This window comes from Urocitellus parryii, chromosome 1 (assembly GCF_045843805.1).
Source record: "Urocitellus parryii isolate mUroPar1 chromosome 1, mUroPar1.hap1, whole genome shotgun sequence".
Taxonomy (NCBI): Eukaryota; Metazoa; Chordata; class Mammalia; order Rodentia; family Sciuridae; genus Urocitellus; species Urocitellus parryii.
Window position 1 is genome coordinate 86,773,044 of NC_135531.1, and position 10,315 is coordinate 86,783,358.

Consider the following 10,315-nt stretch of genomic DNA (forward strand, 5'->3'; position numbering starts at 1 on the left):
GCAAAAGTTTATTTGGGCATCTTTCAGAGGTCTCTGTCCTTAGCCAGCTCCATCGATCTGGGCCCAAAGTGAGGCAGAAGAGTGTGGTAGATAAAACATCTCAGGGCATAGTCATTAAGAAGCAGAGAAAAACTAAGAATGGCTCATCAGAAACAAAATGTTGACCCCAAAAGCAGACCCCAGGAAGCCACCTCCTCCAGCCACATTTACCTGCCTACTGTTATCAGCCAGTTAATCAATTCAAAACTATAGCTGCACTAACTAGGTAAAACTATCATAACCTGATCTTTTCACCTCTATACTTTCCTGCATTGTCTCACATATAAACTTTTGGGGGACACCTTATATCTAAACCATACTACCCTATAATCCATTAGCATGACTATCAAACTGTTATTGTGCTATCAAAAATATAAATATACTATCTATAAATCAGATCCATATATAAAGCACACAATAATTTATAACATTTTTGCCCAGGACCCCCAAAAGTTTATGCTCAATCTCATAATCCAAATATATTCAGTCCATTTCCAAAAGACCACATAGTCTTAAAAATCTGGTACTACCCAGAGGTCCAAGACCAAAATCTCCTCTGAGACTTAGTATAAACTCAGCAAGGTCCCCTCATATAAATAAAAAGCAAGTGATAGATGCCCATATATAAAGGCACAGAATAAATCTTTCCATTCTACAGGGAGAAATGGGGGCACAGAAAGAAGGAAAGGCCTCTCTATGCAAGTATGGTTGCCCCACTGGTCTCTTTTCAAAGGAATTTTGACTTTTATACCCTTGAGCCTGAGATGGGGGGCCTCTTGCCAATTTCTGAGATGTCCACAAACCATCTTTCCTATTGTGTCCTTTCTAAGTACTTAGCATTTCTTTAGTGACTGTAAAGTCTTTTTACCAACCACAACTTCCTTAGCCTTGGTTTTACTGGCACTTTTCTGGCTGAACTCCAAGTTTTTCAAATCTTTCTGCTCCACTTTCTGCTCCTGATTATTATAGTAAATTTGGTTAAAAGCTGCCTGCAATACCACCACCTGAATGTTATTTTGCCTGGAAACTTCTTAATTAGTACATATCCTTTAAATTTAGCCTCATAAAAAGTCTCAGGGCATGGGCAAAGCATATACAGCTTCTGAGTCAGAATGTAACATGAGTGGTCTCTAGTCAAATGTACAATAGAATCCTCTTTCTCCTCTGCAACCTCATGAGTCCTGTCTCTATCTCCAGCATTCTGTAGACATCCTGGTCTTCTGGGCTCCCACCAGAATTTCCCATTAAGCTCTTCTTACAACATTTTATTTTTTTCAAACTTGCATCATTGAACGTTTCAAAATTTCTCAACAAATTCCCCAAATTTCTAAAGTTCCTTAACCATGTGGTCAAGTTAGTCATAGCAACAGCCCCACTTCTCAGTACCAATTTTTGTTTTTGTCAGGTTTTTCATTGCTGTGACCAAAGGATCTGACAAGAACAACATAGAAATTGAAAAGTTTATTGAGGACTCATGATATCAGAGGTCTCTGTCCTTAGGCAGACGGCTCCATTGCTATGGGCCCAAAGTGAGGCAGAATATCATGGCAGATGGGTGTAGTGGAGAAAAGCATCTCAGGATATGTTCACCAGGAAGCAGAGACAGGCTAAGCTTGGTTAAAAGAGATAAAATATATCAGGAACTTAATGAATTTTCTTTTTTTTTTTTTATTGGTCGTTCATAACATTACATAGTTCTTAATACATCATATTACACAGTTTGATTCAAGTGGATTATGAACTCCCGCTTTTACCCCGTATACAAATTGCTGTATCACATCAGTTACCCTTCCATTGATTGACATATTGCCTTTCTAGTGTCTGATGTATTCTGCTGTCTGTCCTATTCTCTACTATCCCCCCTCCCCTCCCCTCCCCTCCCCTTTTCTCTCTCTACCCCTTTTACTGTAAATCATTTCTTCCATTTGTATTATCTTGTCTTACCCCTCCATTCCTCTTATATGACATTTTGTATAACCCTGAGGATCGCCTTCCATTTCCATGCAATTTCCCTTCTCACTCCCTTTCCCTCCCACCTCTCATCCCTGTTTAATGTAAATATTCTTCTCAAGCTCTTCGTCCCTACCCTGTCCTTGTTAACTCCCCTTATATCAAAGGAGTCATTTGGTATTTGTTTTTTAAAGATTGACTAGCTTCACTTAGCATAATCTGCTCTAATGCCATCCATTTCCCTCCAAATTCTATGATTTTGTCATTTTTTAATGCAGAATAATACTCCATTGTATATAAATGCCACATTTTTTTTTATCCATTCATCTATTGAAGGGCATCTAGGCTGGTTCCACAGTCTTGCTATCGTGAATTGAGCTGCTATGAACATCGATGTAGCAGTGTCCCTGTAGCATGCTCTTGTTAGGGCTTTAGGGAATAGACCGAGAAGGGGAATAGCTGGGTCAAATGGTGGTTCCATTCCCAGCTTTCCGAGAAATCTCCATACTGCTTTCCAAATTGGCTGCACCAATTTGCAGTCCCACCAGCAATGAACAAGAGTGCCCTTTTCCCCGCATCCTCTCCAGCACTTATTGTTGTTTGACTTCCTAATGGCTGCCAGTCTTACTGGAGTGAGATGGTATCTTAGGGTAGTTTTGATTTGCATTTCTCTGACTGCTAGCGATGGTGAGCATTTTTTCATGTACTTGTTGATTGATTGTATGTCCTCCTCTGAGAAGTGTCTGTTCAGGTCCTTGGCCCATTTATTGATTGGGTTATTTGTTATCTTATTGTCTAATTTTTTGAGTTCTTTGTATATTCTGGTTATTAGGGCTCTATCTGAAGTGTGTGGAGTAAAGATTTGTTCCCAGGATGTAGGCTCCCTGTTTATCTCTCTTATTGTTTCTTTTGCTGAGAAAAAACTTTTTAGTTTGAGTAAGTCCCATTTGTTGATTCTATTTGTTAACTCTAGCGCTATGGGTGTCCTATTGAGGAATTTGGAGCCCGATCCCACAGCGTGTAGATCATAACCAACTTTTTCTTCTATCAGATGCCGTGTCTCTGATTTAATATCAAGCTCCTTGATCCATTTTGAGTTAACTTTTGTGCATGGCGAGAGATAGGGATTCAGATTCATTTTGGTGCAAATGGATTTCCAGTTTTCCCAGCACCATTTGTTGAAGATGCTATCCTTCCTCCATTGCATGCTTTTAGCCCCTTTATCAAATATAAGATAGTTGTAGTTTTGTGGATTGGTTACTGTGTCCTCTATTCTGTACCATTGGTCCACCCGCCTGTTTTGGTACCAGTACCATGCTGTTTTTGTTACTATTGCTCTGTAGTATAGTTTGAAGTCTGGTATCGCTATACCGCCTGATTCACACTTCCTGCTTAGTATTGTTTTTGCTATTCTGGGTCTTTTATTATTCCATATGAATTTCATGATTCTTTTATCTATTTCTACAAGATATGCTGTTGGGATTTTGATTGGCATTGCATTGAACTTATAGAGAACTTTTGGTAATATCGCCATTTTGATGATGTTAGTTCTGCCTATCCATGAACAGGGTATGTTTTTCCATCTTCTAAGGTCTTCTTCTATGTCTTTCTTTAGGGTTCTGTAATTTTCATTGTATAAATCTTTCACCTCTTTTGTTAGGTTGATTCCCAAGTATTTTATTTTTTGGGGGGATATTGTGAATGGAGTAGTTGTCCTCATTTCCGTTTCAGAGGATTTGTCGCTGATATACAGGAATGCCTTTGATTTATGCGTGTTGATCTTATATCCTGCCACTTTGCTGAATTCATTTATTAGCTCTAATAGCTTCTTTGTAGACCCTTTTGGGTCTGCTAGGTATAGAATCATATCATCTGCAAATAGTGATAATTTAAGTTCTTCTTTTCCTATTTTTATGCCTTTAATTTCTTTTGTCTGTCTAATTGCTCTGGCCAGTGTTTCGAGGACTATGTTGAACAGAAGTGGTGAGAGAGGGCATCCCTGTCTTGTACCAGATCTTAGAGGGAATGCCTTCAATTTTTCTCCATTCAGAATGATGCTGGCCTGTGGCTTATCATAGATTGCTTTTACAATGTTGAGGTATGATCCTGTTATCCCTAATTTTTCTAGCGTTTTGAACATAAAGGGATGCTGTACTTTGTCAAATGCTTTTTATGCATCTATTGAGATGATCATATCGTTCTTATTTTTAAGTCTATTGATGTGGTGAATAACATTTATTGATTTCCGTATATTAAACCAGCCTTGCATCCCAGGGATGAATCCTACTTGATCATGATGTATAATTTTTTTGATATGTATTTGAATCCGATTCGCCAGAATTTTATTGAGGATTTTTGCGTCAAGGTTCATTAGAGATATTGGTCTGTAGTTTTCCTTCTTTGAAGTGTCTTTGTCTGGTTTCGGAATCAGGGTGATGTTGGCCTCGTAGAATGAATTTGGAAGTTCTCCCTCTTTTTCTATTTCCTGAAATAGCTTGAAAAGTATTGGTGTTAGTTCCTCTTTAAAGGTTTTGTAAAACTCTGCTGTATACCCATCCGGTCCTGGGCTTTTCTTAGTTGGTAGTCTTTTGATGGTTTCTTCTATTTCCTCTATTGTTATTGGTCTGTTTAGGTTGTCTATATCGTCCTGGCTCAATCTGGGCAGATCATAGGACTCAAGGAATTTATCTATGCCTTCACTATCTTCTATTTTATTGGAGTATAAGGATTCAAAGTAATTTCTGATTATCTTCTGTATTTCTGAAGTGTCTGTTGTGATATTGCCTTTTTCATCCCGTATGCTAGTAATTTGGGTTCTCTCTCTTCTTCTCTTCGTTAGCATGGCTAAGGGTCTGTCAATTTTATTTATTTTTTCAAAGAACCAGCTTTTAGTTTTGTCAATTTTTTCAATTGTTTCTTTTGTTTCAATTTCATTAATTTCAGCTCTGATTTTAATTATTTCTTGCCTCCTACTTCTTTTGCTGTTGTTTTGCTCTTCTTTTTCTAGGATTTTGAGATGAAGTATGAGATCATTTATTTGTTGGTTTTTTCTTTTTTTGAGGAATGAACTCCAAGCAATGAATTTTCCTCTTAGAACTGCTTTCAATGTGTCCCATAGATTCCGATATGTTGTGTCTGTGTTTTCATTTAACTCTAGGAATTTTTTAATTTCCTCCTTGATGTCTTCTAAAACCCATTGATCACTCAGCAACCTATTGTTCATTCTCCAGGTGATGCTTGCTTTTTCCTTTCTTCTTTTATCATTGATTTTCAGTTTCATTCCATTATGATCAGATAAGATGCATGGTATTATCTCTACCCCTTTGTATTGTCTAAGAGTTGCCCTGTGACATAGTATATGGTCTATTTTTGAGAAGGTTCCATGTGCTGCTGAGAAAAAAGTGTAGCTACTTGATGTTGGGTGGTATAGTCTATATATGTCAATTAAGTCTAGGTTGTTAATTGTGTTATTGAGTTCTATAGTTTCCTTATTTAACTTTTGTTTGGAAGATCTGTCCAGTGGTGAGAGAGGTGTGTTGAAGTCTCCCATGATTATTGTATGGTGGTCTATTAGACTCTTTAACTTGAGAAGAGTTTGCTTGATGAACACAGCTGCACCATTATTTGGGGCATATATATTTATGATTGTTATGTCTTGTTGGTGTATGGTTCCCTTGAGCAGTATGAAGTGTCCTTCTATATCCCTTTTGATTAGCTTTGGCTTGAAATCTATTTTATTAGATATGAGTATGGACACTCCTGCTTGTTTCCGCGGTCCATATGAGTGATATGATTTTTCCCAACCTTTCACCTTCAGTCTGTGTATATCTTTTCCTATCAAATGCGTCTCCTGTAGACAGCATATTGTTGGGTCTTGTTTTTTGATCCATTCTACTAGCCTGTGTCTCTTAATTGGTGAGTTTAAGCCATTAACATTTAGGGTTATTATTGAGATATGGTTTGTTCTTCTATCCATATTTGTTTATTGATGTTACTAAACCTGATTTGTTATCCTCTTTGACTACTTTCCCCCCTTTACTGTCCTACCTCCCATTGTTGGTTTTCAATGTTATTTTCCATTTCCTCTTCCTGTAATGTTTTGCCAAGGATTTTTTGAAGAGATGGTTTTCTAGCTGCGAATTCTTTTAACTTTTGTTTATCATGGAAGGTTTTAAATTCATCTTCTATCCTGAAGCTTAATTTCGCCGGATACACGATTCTTGGTTGGAACCCATTTTCTTTCAGTGTTTGAAATATGTTATTCCAGGATCTTCTAGCTTTCAGAGTCTGTGTTGAGAGATCAGCTGTTATCCTGATTGGTTTACCCCTAAATGTAATCTGCTTTCTTTCTCTTGCAGCTTTTAAAATTCTCTCCTTATTCTGTATGTTGGACATTTTCATTATAATGTGTCTAGGTGTGGATCTCTTAAGATTTTGCACATTCGGCGTCCTGTAGGCTTCTAGGATTTGGGATTCTGTCTCATTCTTCAAGTCTGGGAAGTTTTCTCGTATTATTTCACTGAAAAGACTTTTTATTCCTTTGGTTTGGAGCTCTGTGCCTTCCTGTATCCCAATGACTCTTAAATTTGGTCTTTTGATATTATCCCATAATTCTTGGATGTTCTGCTCATGGTTTCTTAGCAGACTTGCTGAGCTGTCTATATTCTTTTCCAGTTGAAATACTTTGTCTTCATTGTCTGATGTTCTCTCTTCTAAGTGATCTACTCTGCTGGTAGTATTCTCAATTGAGTTTTTAAGTTGGTTTATAGCTTCCTGCATTTCTAGAATTTCTATTTGTTTGTTTTTTATTACCTCTATCTCCCTGTGAAATTGATCTTTTACTTCCTGGATTTGTTTGTCAATGTGATCTTTCATTGTCTGATTTTGCTGTCTCATGTCTTCCTTGAGACTCCAGATCATCTGAAGCATATAAATCCTGATGTCTTTATCTGACATTCCATCTGTTGCAGCTATTACCTCTTCTAAAGTTGAGTTGACCTGCATTGCTTGTGGTCCTTTCTTTCCTTGTCTTTTCATACTGCTGACGTTTCTTTCTGCTTGGTGCCACTGTTGTGTTTTTGAAATTTACCCCCTATTTATTTATGTTGCTCTTGTATAGTTGGGAAGTCTCCCTTGCAGGGCGGGTATTGGCTGTGCTCCTCCTCTAATTATGGTGGTCTGTCTACCCCGCTGATCGGTCGCAGGTCTGCCCCCGCTGCGGGCACGGGTGGTGGCTTTGCTCTGCCCCCACTCCAATTGTGGTAACGTAACTACCACGCCCTGGGATCGTTGGTCCTGATCTGGATGTGGGTGGCGGCTCAGCTGGGCCCCCGCTCCAATTGGTGTGACGAGTCTACCGCGCTGGCAGACCTCTAGGCCGGTGGGTCGCAGTTCTGCACAGCCCCCACTCCCAATGGGGGTACCTAACTACCTCTCCAACGGGTCGCTGAGCCCCCTCCGGACCCGGGCGGCGACCCTGCTCCACCCCCACTCCAACCAGTGTGACGCGACTGCCTCGGTGTTACGTGTCCACCCCGCTGGCAAGCTACCTGGCCTGTCTTGCCAGTTGGCGGCAGGTCTGCCTGCCCTGCTTGCTCGGATGGCAGCTCCGCACAGCCCCTACTCCAAATGAGGTTACTTGGCTACTGCGCCGCGGAATCGCTGGTCCTATTCTAGGCGTGGGCGGCTGCTCTCTTCAGCCCCAGCTGCGTTTGGGGTGTCATGGCACCACGCCGGCGGGTCACTTGGCCTGCTCTGGGCGCAGGAGGAAGATCCACTCTGTCCCTACAACACCCCGCCGGACCCTGATTGAGAAGCAGTCACCGCCAGTTCCCTAGCCTTGGGCCAAAGCAGCTTAGGTAGCCGGAACCCCGCCTCTCTGATCTGATACACTCTCCGCTGGGAGCTGGCTCCAAGGAGCGACCCCCACGGGTTCCCCAGCCCCAGGCCAAAACTGTTCCAGGAGTTAGAACCCAGTCGCCCCAAGCTCAGCGCACGCTCCACTTGGAGCTGGCCTCCGCCGGCAGTCTCCGCAGTTTCCTCAGACCTGGGCCAGGTTAGCCCCGGGAACCCGAATCCAGCTGCTCAGTGCCCGGCGCACGCCTTGCCAGGCACGAGCCTCTAGGAGTATTCTCCACAAGAACCCCCGCCCCGAGCCTGAGCAGAAAATCTGTCTGCTAGACGCAGGCAAATACCAGCCTGATATCACCTGTTCGTAGTTGAATGGGCTGAGATCAGTAGAACACGGGGATGATTACATCATCTCTCCGAAATGGCGGCTGCTGTTCTCCACTGTGGTCCGACCAGTGTCTGGAGCCAAACTGGGCCTCTTCTCTCCTCTGTTTCAAAGCCGGAACTCAGCGCTAAGGGCTCCGATGTACCACTGGCGGGAGCCCCCCCGGATCCGTATCGCTGTTCCCCCGCTCCGGCACCCTGCCGCTCCCCGGCGCGCGCCACAGACTCCAGCCTCCGGGCCATCGCCTGTCAGGCTATGCGACCCTCCGTGCGGGGAAATGGAGCTCTCAGAGCCGAACTTCGCACAATGGAAATCTGTCCACTAGATTCTGGAGCACCTCAATTTCACTTGAACTTCCCAAAGATATCCTTCAGCCGTTTTGCATCGTCTTTCTCCCACTTAGTGACGCGGCGCCCTGGGGTGATGCAGTCCCTTCGCCGCCATCTTGGGTACACCCCCTTAATGAATTTTCTAAGAGGATAACACTGAAGTTACCAAGAAGACCTCACTACCTTCACACATGTAGACACATATTAGCTACTCATGCATCTCTTTTATATCTGATTTTCTTTTCCAATTTCCTATACATGTCATAAAGTAAAAACGTCTTCTTTATCATGTATATGATTTCATGAACAAGTAAATATGCCTCCTTCAAATATAGAAGGTTAACCATATTACACACACACACACACACACACACACAAATATACTGTGTACTTTAGGGATATCAGTCTAAAAATAAAGCTAATGCCAGATGAATTTTTCATACAATAGTAATTGATTTTTTCACATTGTACATTATTGATTTAATAAAATCATGAGCATTACATTTAGGAAAAAGATTGCTTTCCAGTAGCCACCTCCATTTCTTTCTTTCTTTCTTTTTTAATGTTTGCCAATCTTTTTAATACTTGTTTTTTTAGTTATAGTTGGACGCAATATTCTTATTTATTTTTATATGGTGCTGAGGATGGAACCCAGAGCCTTGCATGTGCTAGGCGAGTGCTCTACAGCTGAGCCACAACCCCAGCCCTCCATTTCTTTCTGAGGATATTATTTGTATTAACTTCAAAACTAGTTTTTATGTGTTTCTCAACAAAATGATATTTTTAACATTTTTTCTCTCCAACAAGTAAAATTTCACTTGAGGCTCCTGTAATTTTATGATCTCCTTCCATTTAATGACCAAACATTTTGTTGTTTGGTGAAAAAATATGGGGACAAAAGTTACATCAATAATTCATCAGAATCACATTGTAAACATATGCAATATATAGTTCCACCTTGCAAATGTAAAATATACTAGTTTCTACACTAGAAAAAAATTATTTTATATTTGTTTTGTAAATATCAATTGCCTTCCAGTAAGGTCACTTCAATTTGATAGAAAATGATGGAGGGAAAATCCAATATTTTTTTGTATTCTTTGACAACATAACACTGAAATTCTTCAATAAAATCTAGCTTTAAAATATTCATTCTGAAACTTTTTTTGTGAAAAAAAAAATTACCTTTGGTGGCTGCTTCTGAGAAATTGAGTTTTCCCAGAATGCATTCTGTACATTCAAGGATACTCAGATCCTACATACATTATTCTGAATGTGATTTATTCTTAAACTTTCTCTCTGTAACTTTAAGTAAATCATTTTGGTACTACTAATTCATACTCTGAATTAAATAAATGGTGATGTGAGATATGTGATAAATTATCAGTTTAAATAATAAATATATATGATTTGAAAAATTACTGAACTTTGTTTATTGAAGGGTAACAGACAAATTCAATAATGTGATTTGAGTAGTTTATGGAAAACTTTTAAGACTATAAAGATTATTAACAAGGTTTAAAAGAATTTAATGAAAATTTTAAGGAATTATTCATTTCATATTTTGACTATCGGAAATATAGATGAACAAAATGGTTTCCTCCTTCCTCTCCCTCATCTACCACAAACAGTAGCAGCTCCATCTGCAGAAAATGTGATAGACCACAGAAAACTAAAAATAGTCCATTTACTTTACTTCACAAATAAGGCACTAATGATTCCTTCCTTATCACTCTTCACCTATTAAGATGTGCAATAAACA